This window comes from Tursiops truncatus, chromosome 1, assembly GCF_011762595.2.
Source record: "Tursiops truncatus isolate mTurTru1 chromosome 1, mTurTru1.mat.Y, whole genome shotgun sequence".
NCBI lineage: Eukaryota > Metazoa > Chordata > Mammalia > Artiodactyla > Delphinidae > Tursiops > Tursiops truncatus.
The window spans coordinates 20,518,961-20,540,522 of record NC_047034.1 but is presented as its reverse complement, the minus strand read 5'-3'; the positions used below and the strand labels follow the sequence as shown (position 1 = coordinate 20,540,522).

The 21,562-nt window shown below is 37.6% G+C and overlaps 1 protein-coding gene across 8 annotated transcripts in view; it reads right to left on the bottom strand.

Annotated features, from left to right (window-relative positions):
* The window catches only part of DISP1 (dispatched RND transporter family member 1), a 198,935-nt gene that overhangs the window by 165,629 nt on the left and 11,744 nt on the right, over positions 1–21,562 (bottom strand). For 5 of the 8 annotated variants that reach the window (XM_033851034.2, XM_033851050.2, XM_033851045.2 and 2 more), the window contains exon 2: positions 2,316–6,705. The exons of 2 other annotated variants lie outside the window; for them this stretch is intronic. The gene's annotated coding sequence lies outside the window, so the exon portion shown is untranslated. The remainder of the gene's footprint in view (positions 1–2,315; positions 6,706–21,562) is intronic. One more of the 8 variants, XM_033851040.2, reaches the window with a different exon arrangement.

Here is a 21,562-nt window from a genome sequence, read left to right as displayed (position 1 = left end):
AGGAAACAGGGAAACAGAAAAAAAAATGGTAAAAGTTCTTACACTTAGAGAACACGAGATAAGCACAACTGTATAAAAATGCTGGGTACACAGTGCTGCAACAAACAAGGTCCTGCCGTCACAGAGCTCACAACTTCAAGACCTGTGCCTTAGCATTGTGGGTACTTGTGACACACTGCCTGCCTCCAAAGACTCACAATCTACCAATGACACTTCACATTTCAATAGCTCTTATAACTTTATAAAATCCTCTCTTAGCATCTTATTTAAGTTTCACTGCAACAACCTGAAATAGAAATAACTATCCTTCCCGTTATTAAAGAGAAAATAGATTAAGAACAACAACATGTTCTGCACATAGTGACATCGATAGTAAGAGGAGGAGCCAAGAATCAAGCCCAGGTCCTCTGGCTCCAATTCTACTTCACTAAGGTCTCTGAGGAGGAGTCTGGTTTCTGTCAAGTGAATTTAGACCCCAATTCATAACATGAAATGAATGCCTAATACCCCAACATCATATCATAGTTTCACACGGTCATGGCAAAGCAGTGGTCTTATGAGGAAAGCGGTCAGGAACCAAAGGGACACAAATTCTAAAGACTGAGGCACAGCAGCAGGCCTGAGCCTTTCCTACTCCCTTCTCCGCGGGCCAAACCCCGTTTACCACTCTCCGTTACAAGTCTCGCCACGCAGTTTGAATACGTAACTAAACTGTCCAACAACAGTGTTAAAGATCAAAAAGTATGACCATTATTATGGTCATAATAAGCAAGGTACAAGAGAGTAGTTGTGGGCTATCCAAACGTTAAATACTGTGAACCCAAGATCAGAGCCCATGAAGTGTCCCTGAACAAAAAAGGAGATAGTCTGGAAGGACCTACATAATACCCACACTTTTGCCACTCTAATATCTGCTGCTGCGAGGTTGTACTTGTGACTTATCTCAACTATCCATACCACTTCATTAAAGGTTTATTCTCAAAGACAGGGATCTATTCCACTTTCAGTCTGTATTGGGCTGTTGAGGCTATGATTCTGGCTGTCCAGCACGCTTTCCAAACTCACTTTTATGATTAAGAAAACAACAGCAATGACAAAACAAACAGACATCAATCCACCTTGTCTTTGTGAAAATTATTCCCCACTACATGTGGTATGGGTAGGGTTGTCAAACACACAGCCCTCGATGTTTCCATTCCACTCCTTGAATGGGTACAAGACTGTTCGGATTAACTGTGATTCCTCTGGGGTGCTTTTCGATTTTATCTTTAACTTATTTAAATTTAAACTTAAAATTTTAATCTAATTTATCTTGTGTTTATTTTCACTTTAAATTTAACTTAAAATTAATTCAACAGTATCCAAAAGAAAGCAAAATTATATAAAACAATCCTTCATTTAAAAAATCCTCAACTGAAAAACTGCTAAGTAAAATAATAAAATTTTTGTTAGTGATGAGAAGGTAGTTTTCTATATATTTTATGATCAGTAACCCAAAATGCAGGTTCTTTCTTATAAGAACTATTAAGACCTTAAACATCGGAAAATTTGATAAAATCAATGACACAGTGATTTAGCAAATTTGTCATCACAAACCAACCAAGCCCTGTCAGAGCGGGTCCAGACACCTGTGCAAAATTACTAAGCCATTGAGTAGTAAATCAGGACTCAAACCTGGAAGTTTAGGCCTTCCAGGGTCTGGGCTCTTACCCATTACCCTATTCTGTTGGTTAGTTAATGAATGGATGATCAATCATCTCACAGTTTCACAAGATTTAGAGTTTCCTCAGGATGGTACTCGGTGTCCTACATGTCCCAGCTCCAATCTTATCTTCCCTATTCCCTAAACATGTGTCCCATACACTAAACACACCTGCAATGTCCCACCTTCACCCCAGCTCCCTCTACTGGGTATTTCCTCCTCTACACCTATGCCTCTCCAAATCCTATCTTCAAATCTCAGCCCAGGTCATTATATCCATAAAGTTTTCTCTAATCTCTTTGTCCTGTGATAATTCCTCTCTCATCTGAACTACTACAACACTTACATTCATCAAGTACAGCTGTGGGGTCTTTAAGGATAAGGGAGAAGAAGTTATGGCTGTTTATAAATTCTATCTAGCATCAAACAGTCTATATGGGCATTTAGCATACATCTGTTAAATTTAAGATACATTTATTATCAAAAAAAACCCCACTGCCTCTGATATAATCTTCCCATTTTTTTACCTAACTTTAATTCACAATTCCATATATGTATGTGTATATATAAATGCCAAACTGTGTAATACTTAAAATTGAGTAGTAGCTTTTACCAGATAATAATGCTGAAATTCTCAATGTTGAAATAACCTAGGGAATTCCCTGGCAGTCCAGTGGTTAGGATTCTGCGCTTCCACTGCAGGGGGGAATGGGTTCGATCCCTGGTCTGGGAACAAAGATCCCGGAAGCTGAGCAACTCGGACAAAAAAAAAAAAAAAAAAAAAGAAATAACCTAGTTTTTAAGGGAATTATCATCAGAGAAGCATTTCACTTTAGTACAATCAAAGGTCAGCGTATTAAAGATTCTATACAACAAGTATGTATACATATCCTGCAAGAGAAAGGACCCACGAACGATTTTAATACTAAACATATGTTGAAAACACTGCAGGTATCTAAATCCAAGAGGTTCATCAGTCACATGTCACCACAACAACCTTGGCAGGTTCTTCACAAACTCAGATACCATTCTTTAGGGATTAGGCTCCTTCTCCATCAACCCTAAAACAAAAGGACAGGGAGCAGATCTAAATAAAATGCAGAGGTTGCAGTCTCACAGATGCTGACTTACGGTCATCTCTAACAGACAGCCGCCAATTACCATACACGCTATTAGATTTATAAAAATGTAACGGCCTAATAGCCATGGAACAAAGCTAAATCTGCTAATGGCAGGGACCATGAGGGGAAGACCAACCAAAAAGTACTATAGAAATCTTTCCATCGAAACTTGCTTTAAAGAAAGAGGAAGAAAGGAAGAAAGGAAAGGAAGGAGGGAAATAAGTTCCAATATGCATACACAAATTGTACAATCTTCCTTTCATGGCAATGGCCCAAAAAATAAAAAATGAAATCTACTTGCAAAGAGTCCTTTGAAACAGCCGCTTCACTTCATGGTCAAGTTATGTGATCTGTAAGACTTGAAGATACTCAAGTCAGTGATAAACACCAAATCACATGACCCATTGATTAAATCACTTTTCCCATTGAGGAAAATGCACGGAAATATCTGTCTGGAGTTTATACTGGCTGTGCAAATGAATGTACTTAGTCATTACTCAACATCACCACTCAAAGCAAGCAACTGTTTCCCTTTGAATGCTCATCTTTTCTATTAGCACTAACAAAGTCACTGCCAAAAACACTAAATTAACACCGCCCACTACAGAAATAACTTAATCTTAACCCATTAAAAAAATATGGGTTAAGCATCTTTTCAATTAAAATATTATTTTTACAGTGTTTATCTAGTGAGCAAAGGAAAACACATACATCTTAAATAGATAATCATATCACAAGTTTATATGAAAGACAAGAATATAGAAAACACTGCTCTAAAGTTATTTTCTACTTCTAGATGTCCTCCTAATATTTATTGCTAAATAAGGAGAACAAGTAAAAAATAGTACAGGCACTATTTTTCACAATGCATGATTTTCTCACTTGACGATCAATTAAAACACACATGAGAAAAATTTCTCTTGTATAAATATTTTATAAAAAAGGAAAAACTATTTTTGAGCCTAAAATGTATAAAGAGAGCTGATAAAGTATGGTTATCATCTCTTTGAAGATTACTGAGGCCCTTGAAGAAGTCCACAGAACAAACTCTGCAAAATTCCAATACAAAAAAGTTTTTACATGTTCAGTGTAATTTCAGACTAATGTTATAAATCTTCTTAGAGTATATGCTCCTACCTGAGCTTTACAAGTGGCAATCCATGCTCGTATCAAGTAATCCTTAGTTCATGTTTACCTCAGAATAAGATGCAAAAGAAAACAATACTTAATGTCCCATTAAAAGATTTGTCAGATTTTTTTTTTCTTCCTCCAGAGGGCAGTCAATATAAGCCTCCAGTAAAGGGAGTTTTTTTAAAGTTTTTTGGAAAGTGGTTTGGTGGAAACCATTTGGTCTTGTAGGAGAGGAACCCCTCCAAGTTCTCAGCTAGGTCGCCAAAACAAAAGATAGATTAACAAGAAAAAAGCATACAAATTTACTTAATATAAATTTTATGTGACACAGCAAACTTCATAAGGAAATAAAGACCAAAGAAATGGTTAAGTCTGAGCGTTTTTATACTAGGTTTGATGAAGAGTAGAGAGTCATGGAAAAATATGATAGGACAAAGAGGAGTATGAGGGCTTCCCTGGTGGCGTGGTGGTTAAGAATCCGCCTGCCAATGCAGGGGACACGGGTTCGAGCCCTGGTCTGGGAAGATCCCACATGCCGCGGAGCAGTTAAGCCCGTGAGCCACAACTACTGAGCCTGTGCTCCAGAGCCCGAGAGCCACAACTTCTGAAGCCTGCGTGCCTAGAGCCCTTGCTCCGCAACAAGAGAAGCCACTGATGAGAAGCCCGTGCGCTGCAACTAGAGAAAGTCTCGCGCAGCAATGAAGACCCAATGCAGCCAAAAATAAATAAATAAAATAAAATTTAAAAAAAAAAAGAGGAGTATGAGCTAAGAGTAGTAAACAGGGAAACTTAGCAAGGCCACTTTGTTCAAATTCTTCTCAATGTCCATCCATCTAACCCTTTTGCTTTGGGCATAGGTACGGCATCACTCACATGAGGGTCTTATGGCATGCTTCAGGGTCAGAAAGTCCTGCACCTGCCATTTCTCAAATTCCTTCACCTTAAATTAGTCAACATGCCAAGGTGTCATATTTTGGAGTAGCATGTCCTAAACCCTGTCATTCTCCATATGAAACTTCCCCAAGAAGCTTCATAGTCCAGAAACTGAGTTGGCAGAATGTCCCATAACCCGCTGAATCAACCTCAGTCCTGGAAATTGGTCAGTCCATTCAAACAGTTGTGTCTCATTTCAGGAGGTGGTGGTATAGGTAGGAGTATATGGTGTGAGTAATCAAGCATTTAATAAGGGGCATTTCTATGGAAACAAAAAAACCCCACAAAGGTTGATGGTTAGAACAAACATAAACTCAGTTTTTGAGTCCAGAAGGCAGTCAGTTAAGACTTCTAGATGTTGGGCTTAAAGCATCTTTAGGTGATACAGTGAGGACAGGCAGTAGCAATCTGATGGATTTTCCTGGTTTGCAGTTTAAAATGTCTCTGGTGAGGTCATCAGGTGTTCCATGAACTTTCTGAGTGGCCCACACAGCAACAGGCATGAAGGTTGCCCATGTATGATCTGTTGTAGTGATTTCTCTGAAGTTTAAATCAAGTCAGCCAGCCTCAGCTTCCGGGCTTCAGGAAAGGACAGTTTTAGTTCTCAGTGATTCCAAGTCAGAAGGGTGGGAGAAAAACTGGAAATGTTAATTTAGAGAGTTGTAGCCAAATACTGGAGGAAACTAGAAGAATTCAGGATCCAGTCACATTAACAGGTAGATAAAACCTTAAAGACAATGAACAGGACTAGAACTTCAGACCCATAAGGGTGTGCTATAGCTTCCTACTGAAACATTATTTTTCTCTCTATAGTCACCCCCATTTCTAGCAAAGATAATAAATGACTAATTTGTTTGCAAAATAAGCCGTCTTGTTCAATTTGGCCTGATATTTACATAAGTGCAGCAAGAATAGTGATTGACCATATAGACCTTTTTTAAGTTTGCTTGGCCAGACCTTTAAATAAGGAATCTCAAATTAGACTTTTAAAAGCCTCTCAAGGCTGGGTACCCAAGCCAGAAACTTGCCACCAGACTTTGCCTTCAATACATATAGACTTGGCTGAATGTCTCTCTTCTTGAGTTCCCAAAATATTTTAAGGTACTTGTGTCTCCCTGGAAGTGACCTTCCTCACTTACCTATAATGCTGAGTACCCTGTAAACCAGGTACCAGGCCAGGTTTTTTGGGGGTTTTGGGTTTTTTTCCAAGAGGGTTTATAAGCATTAGCTCCATAAAGACCACCTTAGTTCCTTAAATCTGTCTGGTCACATATAATTTTATATATCATTCTCCAATATAACATTCCAGTTAAAGCCTTGGTAATACAACCAGTGTTTTTATTATGTCCTATTACAAGGAAAACAGATTCTTATTGGACTTATGCAAATAACTATAATGCCATGAAAATAAAAATATTCAATAAGAGTTTCTGAATTCTGGAAGGATCAGGTAGGGAGAAAAGTAATCATTTCATCTTTGTTCACAAAGGTATACTTTACCAAATTTCTGTAACTTATAGATAGCTTAAAAGAGAAAAACAAAACATTAAAGAAGCAGCAATGTTTCAAACAAAAGTCATTAAAAAAATTACAATTATTCCCATCAATTCATTCAATCTCATGTAATTAATACTTGTTCTGTTTGATCTTGAGTTAGCAGTTTTATGAATCCATGAACTTCTTCATTACTTCAGAAAATTCTTACTCAGTCCATTGGCCTGGTCTCAAAGTTATTCAAGTGATGGCATCATGGAGCTGTCTCCCTTGTAGCTGACTGTAAACACTTTCAGGGAAGAATCAGGAGTGAAACACACCTGTCTGTGAATGACAAAAGACTTTGAAATGGCCATGGTTAAAGATCTGATGAGATGTCATTATAATGTAATTGACAAGGAAATTTGTTTATTTCAGTGACATACAATGTTTTAACACAACAACCAGAATTTTGACTGATAACATAATGCTGAACATCAAGTATTGACAATTCTATCAACTTCATACCATTTCTGAAATACGTATATTAATAACATGTCCCCATACAAATAAAACCTAAAGACGATTTATCATCACTTTGATAACGCTTCCCATGCAGTTTAATATATCAAATAAACCTAATTAGTTTAACATTTCTCTTTTACAAGGTGGGAGACAAATCTTTTGAGATTTTCTGAGGACCCTCTGGGAAACCCCAAAGTTAGTTTAAGTAAAAAAAAGACTTTATTTAGAATTTGATTTAGGGAAGTTTGTCAAAAATGTCAAAATGTTTGAGCAGTTGATTAAATAGGATCACAGATGATTATAAAATAATAATTGTCTACTTAACCAAAGTGACAAAAAATCTTAAAGGCAGATTATAGAAGATTATACAGGTGTTTACAAACCCTTAGCTTGTTTAATCTTAAGTAATCAAAGATCTGGTAAAGACAACTGTGAAGTACAGGAAATCATTCTGATAAGACACAAAATTTGGTTCTGCAAACAGATTACTTGAAAGATAAGGAAAAACCTTTTTACAATTTCTTAATAAGAGAAACCAATAATCCAAGAAAACTTTGTCATTCTAGTTACACACAGTATACTTTTGATATTAAGGCTCATCTTTTTTTTCTTTAACTTATAAATAAATCTATTCAATCTTAGAAGCTTGACCACACATACAATTCCTTTTCCTCAAACCTTTTACATCCCCCCCTTTTTTCTATATACACTCTGTTTTTGTCCCACACTTTTCCTCTTTCTCACTGTGGAACAGCCAGTCGTTCTATTTTAGGATAAAATTACTTTCTTTTTCCCTTAACAAAAACACATTCTTCATACTGTGTATACTTTTCCTTACCAGAAACACATCCTATTTTCCTTGTATACTTTGGATACAGAGGTTTTTTTTCTTTGTCCTCATTATTCCTAGTAGTTTCACTGACGTAATTGGTAAGAATCCTTAATCTTTAGTAACCCTAATTTTCAGTGAAAACTAGGAAGCATGCAATTGTGAATGCCTACTACATACTAACATTCTGTCGTAGCTTCGCAAATTTATAAATACACCATTTCACAATTTCTAGAGGCATACGCTTCCTCTTAGTATAGCTTTTTGGTGTGGCACAGAACATGTTTGCTAACAGAACCAAATATCTTTGGTCTCTACAAAATTTAGGAAGCCAGAAGAAGATAAGTTTTGTTCAGCAAATTAATGTTTCAGTATTTTATCTTATTTGGAAATGATCTAGATATTCAATGAATATCTATCATTCTAACATAACTTAGTATATTTCAAGTTACCAGAAAGATTTTGGAAATTATCTTTAAGTAGACATATTACAAAATATAATTATTGTTGAAAAGTTCGCTTATAAACTTTTATCCTACTTAAATTAATTCACTTATTCTTAACAATTATGCCTGACTTACTCATGAAAATTTCATGAGACATTAAACAAAGCTAGCCATCATTTTAGGTTATTTTTCTTGTTGACAAATCAGGCAAGTATAAAAAATATCACAAATGCAAAGAATCTAAAAAGTTAAACATGATTCTCCCCACCTGATTATTTTGTTTGTTTGTTTTTGTTTTTTCTTTTTTACTGTTGTGCTTGACATACATCAAGCAATTTATTTTTATTACACATTTTGTTCTTAGGTTGGACTTATAGTTTCATAATCTTAAATATCTATTAGAGACAATATAAGCTTGTTTGACTAGTAAGCCTAGGTAGAAAAAAAATGGCATGTCTGCATATATTTAATAATGACAACTCTGAAGGCATACCTGTTTTTATTTTATGAAGAATATTAAAACTAGCTTTATTTACCAAAGTTTAGCCCAGATAATGTGAACTTAAAAAAAGTTTGGGTTAATTTCTATATTCCTGAGAATTTTAGGAATACTTGATTTATATAAATGCTCATTTATCTCCAAGCCAATTTGAACAGAACTCCTTTAAGGGATTTTATAAATTAATTTGGTAATACCTTCCAGAGATAGAAAAACAGCACATATACATAACATGCATACACAGACATACACATACATACAGATAAATGCAAACAAAGATTTTATAGCTTTCATTCTAAAATTTTAGCCATATGTCAGTAAAACACAGTAATACAAAATCACTGGATTTTATCCACTTTATTTATATCTTTATCTGAATCGTGTTTCTGTCAAATGGGACCAGTTGAGGTAACTTACTCAATATGAGGCTAATGCTTTCTACCAATATTTGTGGAGAAGACTTTTTAAATTTTCACTTTCCTTGATATATATACTCTTATGGAGGCTGTGAACTATATTTTAGGCAAGTGACTGAGGAGACATCTAGCAGCTGGATGTCTCTAAAGCTCTTCTGAGTACATAAAATATTCCATCCAATTAGGCTTCTTCCTCTTCAACCTCAGATAGCTATTTTGTGGGGACGCTGGGTCCCCTGAGAGCAGGAGCCTAAAGTTCACGTAACTGAGGTGCTGGAGTGGAAAAGGTGTGGCAGAGATGAAGAGGGTGGAAGAGACAGGGGCTTGAAGAGGGACCTATCCAAGGAGTCAAGGAAATTGAATGGAAGATCAAGGGTGGCAAAAGGAGAAAATGGGAGCATAAGCAATGGAAGAAAGAGGTCTAGAGGAGCCAGTTGGAGATCTTAAGTCTCCCAAAGAAGCGAATGAAGTTCCAAATTATCCTCAGCAAAATTATGCCAATCAGAAGTGAAGGAAACAGAGTTGCTGGAACATATAGTCAGCAAGAGTTCCAGAAGGGAGTTTTAGTCAATTTAGAAAAGTTCCCATGGGAGGAGCAGGACCAAAGAAGAACAGAGAGGACTTTAAAAAACAAACAAACAAACAAAAACTCCTATAAAGTGCTGAATATCAGCTTCCAATTATGCCAACTTCTGACCATAGAGCTCTTGGAAAAAATACATCCTTTCAAATATCTTATCATCAGGTTTCAACACAAGGCAAACAGTAAATATTTGCAAGTTGTTTTTTTTTTTAAACCAAAGGTATGCCTAAACTATCAAAACTATTAAGCTTTTTAGGACTTAAAACCAATGAGCCTTTTATGGCTCAATCATGGATACAAGAGGCTTTCCCAAAGAGGGTACAGAAGATATAGCCCTCCCAAGATCCAGAGCCACTCCCAAAGATAGCAGAAAGAAAGAAAGACTTAGACAACTCCCTACCCCACCCAAGATCCAGAGCCACTCCCAAAGATAGCAGAAAGAAAGAAAGACTTAGACAACTCCCTACCCAACCCGAGAACTGGCAGTGGTGGGTGGGACGTTAGCCACAAATGGGGTGCAACCCACATTTCTGTCCAGCCATATTCTAGGTGCCTCCAATCTGACAGGTCACCACCCACACATACAGGTTTAATAACCTGAATGCCCCAGCAGGCGGAAAGCCAAGTCAAGTTCTCAAGGACACACAGGAGACAAGGAAGAGAACAACAGCTGTCCCTGGGAGGGAAAGAATTAATAATCAATAGCTACCAGAAACCAAATTCACAAGAGTCAAACTTCAAAGAGCTAATTTTTACAACTGTTTTTCTCCTGCTAATCTGAATTTGGAAAAGAATGGACAAAAGAATTTTTACCTTCCTCTCTTGACTGAGCACTATAGACAGAGACCTGGAAGAACTGACTTTGGTAAGAATTCTGATATTTCATTGACTTTTGTCAGTTTTCCCAAGATCCCAAATGCAGCTTCTGGAGCGAGTGGGGTGTCCCAGCCATCCCTTCATGGTCACCAGAAACTGTAGGGGAGGAAAAATACCTCTACCCTTCTAAATTCTCAGCTGGGTCTCTGTAACAAAAGACAGATTAACAAAAGAAAAGCATACAAATTGATTTAATATAAGTTTTATGTGACACAGGAGCCTTCATAAGGAAATAAAGACCAAAGAAATAGTTAAACCTGAGTCTTTTCATACCAAGTTTGATGAAGAGTAGAGTCATGGGAAAATATGATAGGACAAAAATGTGTATGAGCTAAGAGTAGTAAACTGGGGGAAACTTAGCAAGAACTGTTCATTCAGATTCCTCTGTCATTACTCTGTCTTAGGAGATAAGGATGCTCTTTTCCTCAGTGTACTGGGAGGACACCTCATACATTGAGGTGTCTTATGACCTGCTTAGGGGAAGGTCAGGACCTGTACCTGACATTTCTCAAATTCCTTCAGCTTAAAATATTCAATAGGTCAAGGTGCCATATTTGGGGGGTAACATGTCCTGAACGCCATCATTCTCCTTCAAACAGTTTATTTCTTATGCTCTCAATGAAAGAATTTTGCCAGTTACTAGGAATGGGCACAGTAGACTAAAATAAATCAAAAATCCTCTCCCTACCTCCCAGGGCCAATGCAAAACACTCCAATCAAGCACAATGACAATATGAACTTCTATTTCTGGCAACCCGATGGGTGGAGATCACCTAAAAATGCTACATTAAATATTTTAAAATTCTTTTTAAAATGTATGGCAGAGCTAGCTATAAATAAAGTAAAAGGAATGCTCCCAGGGCAGGAATGATAAGAAAGCACAAATCTAGAGAGGTGAGTTAGTTCTGAAGCCAGCATGCCCTAGGGGCGTCTGCATAGTCCTGATGGTAAGAACTCGATTGGGGTGAGAATGGAAGCCATATGAAATACAGTAACAGGAGGCAAAACTAAGGGCCTATGCAAGGTAAAGAGCCAGAGCAGAGGCCCTCCCACACAAAGCCCCATGGGGTGGGGAAGGGGGAGGCAGGGAGGGGGGATGGCTAAAAACCAATTCATTTTACAGGTGATACGCATGAAGGAATGCGCAAATGATCAGAAGGAAAAAAGAAATGATAAATGCATATAGGTAAATGTAAACACTGTCATTCTGTTATTTCTGGGGTTAAAAGATCAAGTCCTGGAACTATAACATCTAATAAAAATAGTTTATATCAGAAGGAGGTTGATCTTACTGTTCAGGAAGAGGGTAAAGATACTATTTACATTTAGACTTTGTTAAGTATACATATTAATATTTCTTAGGGTAACCACTAAAAGAAAAGAAATAAAACTGAAAACTTCCAACAAAGTTAAAGGGTAAAAATGGAATAAGAAGAAAATCCAAAAGAAGACAGAAAGCATAGGATATGAATTCAGGCCTTAGAGTAAGATATTCCTGGGTTCAAGTCCCAGCTCTGCAAGTATTAGTTCTAACCACAGACAAGTCATCTGCTTTTTAAAATTCAGTTTCCTCATCTTCAAAAAAAAGAGATAATAACACAAAGTTTTTAACCTAGGACTTGAGTTAACGTGCAAACACAATAGTAGCACAGTGCCTGCCACAAAGATGCACAAATACCTTTCTCCTTTCCCTTCTTTTCATGACACTGAAGCACATTCACTAATAAGCAGGTCATTGTTTTAGGCTGAATGAGACATTTAATCATGAGTTCCACAACTATTACATAGAATTCAGTCATACTTGCCTCCTTGGCTTTCTATTATATTCCTTCCTTATTCAGGACTAAAAAGCTTCTAAATAAAATTATATTATGTGTAGTACCTCCAGCTTATTATTGCTCCCAAACTATGCTTAAACATATTTAGGTTTCCAGAAGAAAGATTAAGTTCGATCTGAAGCAAATGCCCCTTCCATAGCAAAACACAAAGGTTAACACTTCATATAAGATAAAGAAAACCCAGTGGCTGCTTTATTAAATAGTTACCTACTCTTCCTATCCACTACTTGCTAGGGGAAAAAAAAAATGACTATTAATTATGTCACCTCAAAGATGTGTAACTCAGTTTAGTTAATCACAATTTGTCGAAATTCAGAATGAGCATGTAATCCCCAAATACAATAAAATAACATCTTGTTGTATGAAGATTATTTCATGGATTTAGATATTGTGCTCCCAGAATTAAAGTGTTCAGTAAAAGCTTAGTTAGTCAGATATTTCCCAATAACAGTGATATAAAGGTTGACTCTAAGGACAAAAAAATGTAAAAAACTTTTAATTCAACAGCCTATATATGGATTATCCATACCCCCACCCACCTTGTAAATTCTGCATGACCTATCTTAAACTCTGAGTGGATTTTTTTCTCTTCTGCACAGGATGCTTCCAGAATTTCCCCATCTGCACATTTACAGAATAAAAATTAATTTCTATATGTGTCTAAGATAAACTTCAAGTGGCAAATCTGCCCCAAAACTTATAATATAATCCAAAATAAAGTATAAATGCTTTAACTGCTCATGTCTACCGAAACGAAGGATTGACTACCCTCAACTTTAAAGCACATATGTTAAATTGTCAGCAAGGTGACACGATCCTCTTAGCTGGAATAAAAATGGTAAAAGCTTTAAAAGTTTTGCAAGAAACCAACTGGCAAGAATCTAAAACTAAAGATGAAAGTTTTATGAGAATAGAAATGGAAAATCTATACACACAGACTCTAACAGGAAACTACATGGGAGAATTTTGAGTGGAAATCTTAATAATAGAGCTATATTATGTATAAAGCAGAAAGCATCAGTTTGATGTATAGCAGAGCAGTTAAGGGCTATAGCCCTGAAGTCAGGTTGCTCCCATTCAAATCCCAGCTCTACTTACTGTGTAACTTAGGCAAGCTATTTAGCCTCCATATACCTCGGTTTCTGGATCTGTGAAGTTGGCATAATAATGGCCCTTAATAAGATTGCAATGAGGATTAAATTAGATAACAGATGTAAAGCACTTAGCACAATGATTGGCACACAGTAAATACTTAGTATTTATTAGCTACTTGTATGATTATTATCCTCTTTCTAAAGTTTTTTTATAACACCACACTAGCAGAAGTGTCCAAAATCACCTTAAGTAGTTAAAGAAAGAAATTATGTTCTCACTCCCTGATGAAAGTAGATAATCCTAATGCCCATCATACAACATTCCACAAATATAATAACCTGGACGCCAACACCAAAGAACCACAAATTAAATCATTAAAAATTAGTAAGGCATATAGGTTACTACTAATCTACTCACTTGAGCCCAGAGATCTAATTACTAATAATTAGATTACAGTATTAAGGGACTAATGAAATTCTTCTATACTATATTGCTGCTGAAGTGATCTTGAGGCAGGGGATAAATGGACCCCAGGCTGGGCAGCTGGAGTTTGTCCCCTGTGGACAGATACTCCAAAACAGCAGGAGTAAGAGAAGAGCTGAGCTCTGCCCAGATAACAGATAGAGACCACATATTTCTCATTCTCGAAGTCAAGGAGAACTTCCTGACTGTACATGCACAGAAAGGCTCCTTGGGCCAAAAAGGGAGTGATGTCAACCTACCCATAGGCCTCTTCGCTAGAATCCACCTTGGCTAAGAGATGCGTGCACACATGTGGGAGGACCCTGAGATAAACCAAATATGGACTCAGAACCAGACAAAGCAAGATGATTGGCCAGAGGAAACCTAGAAGAAATGCCCCATATAAGTGATTCAAACTACCATGAGGGTGGGACTCTCTCTGAGCCCACCTGTGTGTGCCTATTCACACATACTCTTTTTCCTCCTAATAAACACTTTACTTGTTTCACTTCTTTCTGTCTTTGTGGGAATTCATTTCTACAAAGCTGAAGAAGGTCCAGGGCCTTGTCACTGGTCACTGGTCTAGTGGCTAGGATTCAGCGCTCTCACTGCTGCAGCCTGACTTCAATCTCTGGCCAGGAACCGAAACCCTGCTTCAAGCCACTGCAGGCCAAGGCCACCCGAAATCAATCTTGAGGGGCAACCATGAAAAACCATAACAATGTCAAAAAGAATCAAAAACCATCAACTATTCTGTAAACACAGCAATTCAATCTTCCCCCCCATCCTCCAGCTTTAGCAGCTGGCAGGGAGGGCAATATATTCGAGATATTAGCTATTAAAAACACCTTAGGGGCTTCCCTGGTGGCACAGTGGTTGAGAGTCTGCCTGCCGATGCAGGGGACACGGGTTCGTGCCCCGGTCCGGGAAGATCCCACATGCCACGGAGCGTCTAGGCCCGTGAGCCATGGCCGCTGAGCCTGCGCGTCCGGAGCCTGTGCTCCGCAACGGGACGGCAGAGGCCACAACAGTGAGAGGCCTGCGTACAGCAAAAAAAACAAAACAAAACAAAAAAACCACCTTAGTTCTCTCATGTCCCAATGAGTAAAAGGATCTACTGCAGATAATTCTAAAAGTTTGGTTTGCTTTTGACCTTGACAGCCTAAGAAAACCTAAGCAGTTCAGGGAAAGTAACACCTTTAACTAAAACCTCTCAGTTGGGGGTGAAAAGGAAAGACTCCCAAGAATGCCTGAATGCTTATACTATCCCCCAGGGAGAAACTATTTGAGACTGAGCTGTTAACTGGCAGCTACCACTGTCAGTATCACCTGAACAGGCTTCTAGCCCAGGAATCTAATAACTACTTACTAGCTAGCCACTAATTTACTCTTCATTTCAAAGCACCCTTTTTATCCAGTTTTAAAAAGAATGAAATTGTCTAAATGTTGTTTTGGGGTTTTTTTTGCAGCAGATGGAAATGCGTTCATCATTAGTCTCCATTATTCTTTTCAGCTGGCAAAAACTTGTGGTTGTAAAGCAAAGAAATAAAAGATTTTGGGTGATTTTAATCAAAGTTTGCATTCTAACCCTGCCCTGCAGCATGCTGTAATATGAGGAACATTCCTGCCTCACATTCCCAAATAAATGAATTTTTATGTGAATACCCCCTACATTATCTGTCACCTCTTTTTTTGTTGTTGTTTCTATCCATGCGGCCAATATTAGGCATCTACTACTTTATGCTAGATGCTACATAGCACCATCCTTGAAAAAAAACATTCACCAATAATAAACTGACTGCATTAATCAAAGTTTGAAGTGGAATAAATGAATCATAAAACACTTTTAGGAGTACGCACATATACAAAACAAAAAAATTCTAGACTCAACATGCTGCTCACTCTCTAAAAAGCACTGTAGGTATAGGCACCAAAATATTTAAGGTGCTTTTGAAATGCAGAGGAAAACAGTGTATAATCAAAAGCAGATGGGCTTTAAAATTAGTTCCACCATTTATAAGTAGTATAAACTTAGACAAATCATTTACTCTCTCTGAAGGTTCCTCATCTCTAAAAGGGAAATATAAATATTTACCTTATATAAGGGTTGTTGTGAGAACTGAATATAATGTATATTAAATGCCCAGTACAGTGCCTGGCATATAGTATATTATCAAGAGATAGAGACTAGTATTATTAGAGACATTTTCAACAACAGGACACATTTAGTAGTGACTCTTACTCCTTGATGGAAAAAATCCATTGTGTCAATAGAACTTATAACCATTCTGAAAAACAAAGTAAAATCGTAAGTTTCATAAAAAAACATGTAATTTAACAACATATAAATTAGGAGAATTTCTTTTAGCAGGTTGGGAGATAGGAACCTTCAACTAAGAAATGAGTTACATTTCACAAGAAGAGTATTTAAACAAACAAACAAAAAATACATAGTGAGATTATGGAGGGAAGACCTGGAGAAGGAAAAAAGTCAAGAAGTAGCTATACCTATTTGTCAAATTGAAAAGGTCCTGTCTCTTCCCCTTATTCTTTCTCCTCTTCTCAACTCCTCTAAGGAAGAAATATGTTCTCTTAGTAACAAGGCAAACAAGCAATCTCTATATATTAAACCACCTGCTAATTCTTTGAGTCAACAGGTTTTTTTGTTTAGTTTTACATATTTTTTCACTTTAAAATACATATAACTTACATAATGTACCTTGGGATTAGGTCTATCAGTCATTCCACCCTTACTCTGAATTAACTTAATCAAATAATTATGGATTAGCTATCAGTTATGAGAGAAATGGATTTCATCTGGAGGAGAAATTAAGGGACAAAAGAGAGAAATGAGTGATTTTAATGCAAGGGGCACTTGTGAGATGAGAAAGCATCATTATCCAATGGAGGAAATAACAGCCGGGAAAGGAAGAGATTGCAGGAGAGTGCACCAAGCACCAGAGAACAAACACTAATGATCAACACACCACTTACTTGTTTTTTTGTTTTGTTTTGTTTTTATAATTAATTAATTAATTAATTAATTAATTTTGGCTGCATTGGGTCTTTATTGCTGTACATGGGCTTTCTCTAGTTGCAGTGAGAGGGGGCTACTCTTCATTGCGGTGCACGGGCTTCTCATTGCTGCGGCTTCTCTTGTTGCAGAGCACGGGCTCTAGGCGCACAGACTTCAGTAGTTGTGGCACGCGGGCTCAGTAGTTGTGGCATGCGGGCTCAGTAGTTGTGGCTCATGGGTTCTAGAGTGCAGGCTCAGTAGTTGTGATGCACGGGCTTAGCTGCTCCACAGCATGTGGGATCTTCCCAGACCAGGGCTCGAACCCGTGTCCCCTGCATCGGCAGGCGGATTCTTAACCACTGAGCCACCAGGGAAGTCCCTTGTTTTTTCTTAAAGACAGTAATTGCCAGCGTGTCTTACTGAAGACCAAATGCTACTATAGACTACCAATACTTATCAACTGTAGGACTGTGAAACAGAATACCACATACTTTGAAACACTGGGGTCTGAAAATATGAAGTTGTCCTATCTTCTGATCAAACTATAGAAAAATCATTATCACTCAAAAAGTAATGTTTATTTAATTGCATCTTTGGAAAAAAATAAGGATCACCAGAAAGAAACATTCAAATTCACTTCTTACAGGCCTCTTTCAAGCTTTTCTGAACTCCTTTGCTTATGAATGTAGACATACACAAATTTCTCAATTTAAATTTAAAACCTAGCATACAGGGGCTTCCCTGGTGGCACAGTGGTTAAGAATCAGCCTGCTAATGCAGGGGACATGGGTTCGAGCCCTGATCCAGGAAGATCCCACATGTCGCAGAGCAACTAAGCCCGTGTGCCACAACTACTGAACTTGCGCTCTAGAGCCCACGAGCCACAACTACTGAAGCCAGTAAGCCACAACTACTCAAGCCCGTGAGACACAACTACTCAAGCCCGTGAGACACAACTACTCAAGCCCGCGAGTCACAACTACTCAAGCCCGCGTGCCTAGAGCCCATGTTCCGCAACAAGAGAAGCCACCGCAATGAGAAGCCCATGCACCGCCATGAAGAGTAGCCCCGCTCGCCACAACTAGAGAAAGCCTGCGCACAGCAACGGAGAGCCAATGCAACCAAAACTAAATAAATAAAATTGGGGGAAAAAAACCCTAACATACAAAATTGTGCAGAGAAGCCCTCTTTCAGCTTTAAGGTTTCAAGAAAGAACCTTCTTTAACAGATCTTCAAGCACTGCAAAGGCTCCTTAGAATGATAACTAAACACACTAAGTCAGTCTGAGTCAATTGCAAACTCTACCAGCCTTCTGAACACAAGTGAAAATGGTTTCCAGGTCTGGTTCAGAAATAGTCACAGCAAAGTTGAGACAGATACTCTATGCTTCATATCTAGTAATCTCACTATTGGATCCTGAGCCCATGGGACTTCCCTGGAGGTCCAGTGGTTAAGACTCTGTGCTTCCACTGCAGGGGACATGGGTTCGATCCTTGGTCAGAGAACTAAGATCCCTCATGCCACACAGCGTGGCCAAAAAAAACCAACAACCCTGAGTCCATACACCGAAAACAATTTGTCACTTGATTACCACTGAGTCTCCATTCTTAAGTGTTTTCGTATCTTAAGATACAATTATCATAGAAAACATCATTTTGTTTAACCAGTTATCTTTGGAGTTGACATCCATCAAATATTTTTTTTTCCTTAAACCTAAAGGGAATAACCCTCTGAAGAGGAAAGGGAGAAGTTACTTCAAAATCTTGTACTCTCCATTTTCCTTTCCAACCATATCTTCATAGTTAAACTCCAAAGTGTGTGTAGCGGGGGAGGACAGGAGCAATAAAGTTAATTGGAGATACTGCTGTAGTAAAGTACATCCTTTCAGTTTGATGCAACGGAATTTTGCAGTTGAAATATGGCCCCCCAAAAGGTGCACAGTTTATTCAAAAAAGAGCTGGCTTGAGGATCATAGAGTTAGAGAAGTACTATACAGAGTCAGAGATATGCACCTGCCTGGAAGCAACAAGCAACAAACCTGAAGCAACAAGCATGCTGAAAAGTTCCCTAGTGTCTCATTTCTGTCTTTAATATAATTTTCTCCTTTGCTGGGGGGATAATAAAAAATAGTTGAGAGGGGAAAAAAAGTATGATAAAGAGCTGTGGAGGTGACGTAAAGAATAAGGGAAAGGGAAGTGGGAAAAAATGGATCTTATTCTAGTGATAGCTTCTATAAGACCCTCAGCCAACTGCCATGATGTAATAATAATAAAATAAATCCTATTGCTTATGAGTACTGTGTGCCAGGCATTATGTTAAGCACATTATATAAACTATTGCCTTTACTCCCTATGACAGCTCTGTACATTGGGTATTATTACATTTATTTTACAGGTAAGGAAGCCCAGATTACACCTGAAACCTGGCAACCTTCTTAAATGGATCCATTTACATCCGATAACATTTTCTCTATGCCTTATGTCCTTAAAATCCTCTCCTAGAGGATTTCCAAACTCTTGCCCTATGCTGCTTACAGAGAGCACCTGAGTTTCAGCAGCTACACGTTTCTCTATTCATAACCTCTCAACAAAGAAAGCTCTCTCAGTAACTTCTCTTGGTCCATGTGTCCCCTACTCTTAAGGTCCTTTGGAATATCCCCTGTGAATCATCCAATGGCTCACTTGTATTTACCAGCAAAATCTCTTCAAGCCCCAGGGGTATCCCATGTCACATCTCTGCCCTCTCCCTCCCCACAGTGTCATTGAATGGCATGAATTTCACCTCTATTCTCTTAACTATTAATTCATATTCACTCCCTTAAATAGAGACTCAAAATCCCTCTCTCTTCAGAAAACCTGCCCGTGATTAGCATCATTTAACTGTAATTATTCTTGTAGCAGAAAGGCCCTGGATTGGAAACCAGATCTGGCTTCTAATCTTGGTTCGTCTACTTGATATGATACCTGGGCAAATCACTCCACCTTTCTAGGACTAGTTTCTCAACCATAAACAAGGGGAATTAGACTAAATAAGCTCAAGACTAATTCCCAGATCTACAAGTTTTTTTAGGCAAAAAGATTACCAAAAGCCTTAACTTATAAAAATGTAAAAATTGTTATAAATTTTTTAAATTACTTAAGGCACCTTAGATTTTTAAAAATTAATACACAACATATTAAAACAAAAACAGAGAAAAACTTTTAAACTTCAAAGGGTGACAAGGTTGATTAAATTGTCCACTTTCCATTCTTTATTTGACACATGACTGAAAACCCAGGTAATTCCTTAAAAGACTACTAGGCTATGAATATACACACTCTCCTATTAACTAATCACTATGCAATATTTCAAATACCACATATTTGTTTAATATACAAAAAGCATTCTAAATACTACCTGTGATGATTAGTTTTATCTGTCAACTTGGCTAGGTTATAGTACCCAGTTACTTAATCAAACATTAATCTAGGTGTTGCTGTAAAGGTATTTTGTAGATATGGTTAGTATCTACAGTAAGTTGACTTTAAGTAAAGGAGATTACCCTTGATAATGTGGGTGGGACACATCTAATCGGTTGAAGGGCTTAAGAGCAAAAACTGAGGTTTCCCAGAGAAGAAGGAATCCTGCCTCAAGACTGAAGCATCAACCTGACCTTAAGCCTGCCAGCCTGCCCTACAAATTTTGGAATTGCCCCTCACAATGTCGTGAGCCAATTCATGAAAACAAATCTCTTTTAAAAAACACACACATATACAAATGATATTGGTTTTGTTTTTCTGGAGAACCCTGACTGATACACTAACATACTGAATACTCAGACTGGTATTTTGTTCTTTTTTAAGTGAGGATTAACAGATAGATGTCTGTTTCTTGTAACCTCTTTAAAATATTAAAGCATTTTAAATATGTAACCGGAATGTTATTTTTTAAGTTAGTATTTCCTACACAATGCCAACAAATTAGCGACGCTATCAGCTCACTGTGCTCTTCTTTATTAAAATACATAGGGAGAAAAAAAAAAGTGGTGTTTTCCACATGGAATTTTTAAACTCCAAAACTGATTTCAGAAGATTCTGAGATTCATTTTTTTTCTCATTTTCATGGCTTTCAAAGTGTTTCATAACTAGCCATTACTATAACATGACTATGAAGAAAGTCACTTATCAGCCCAATTTTAAAGATTAAGGAACCAGACAAAGAGAAGTAGTAGACTTTGCTCTACTTTATCGAGTGACATCTGCAAAACCAAGCTGGAAATTCTCCAACTCTAAGTTTTATTGTTGACCCATCAATTAGTTAGTCCTCCATGCTACACTGACATAGAAAAATATTCTAGAATCACAACATACACAGAAACTATTAAGGACATAAGAATGACATATTTAGTAGTCAATAGTGTTCACATGCCGGTTCCATTCAAAAAGTATTACTGATACCAGGTACCTACAAACTTTTTCTATAAAGGGTCAGTAGTATTTAGGCCTTGCAGGCCATAAGGTCTCTTTGGCAACTACTCAACTCTGCCATTGTAGCCCCAAAGCAGCCAATGACAGCCAAATGAATGAGTATGGCTATATTCCAATAAAACTTTATTTACTAAAACAGACCAGCTTTGGC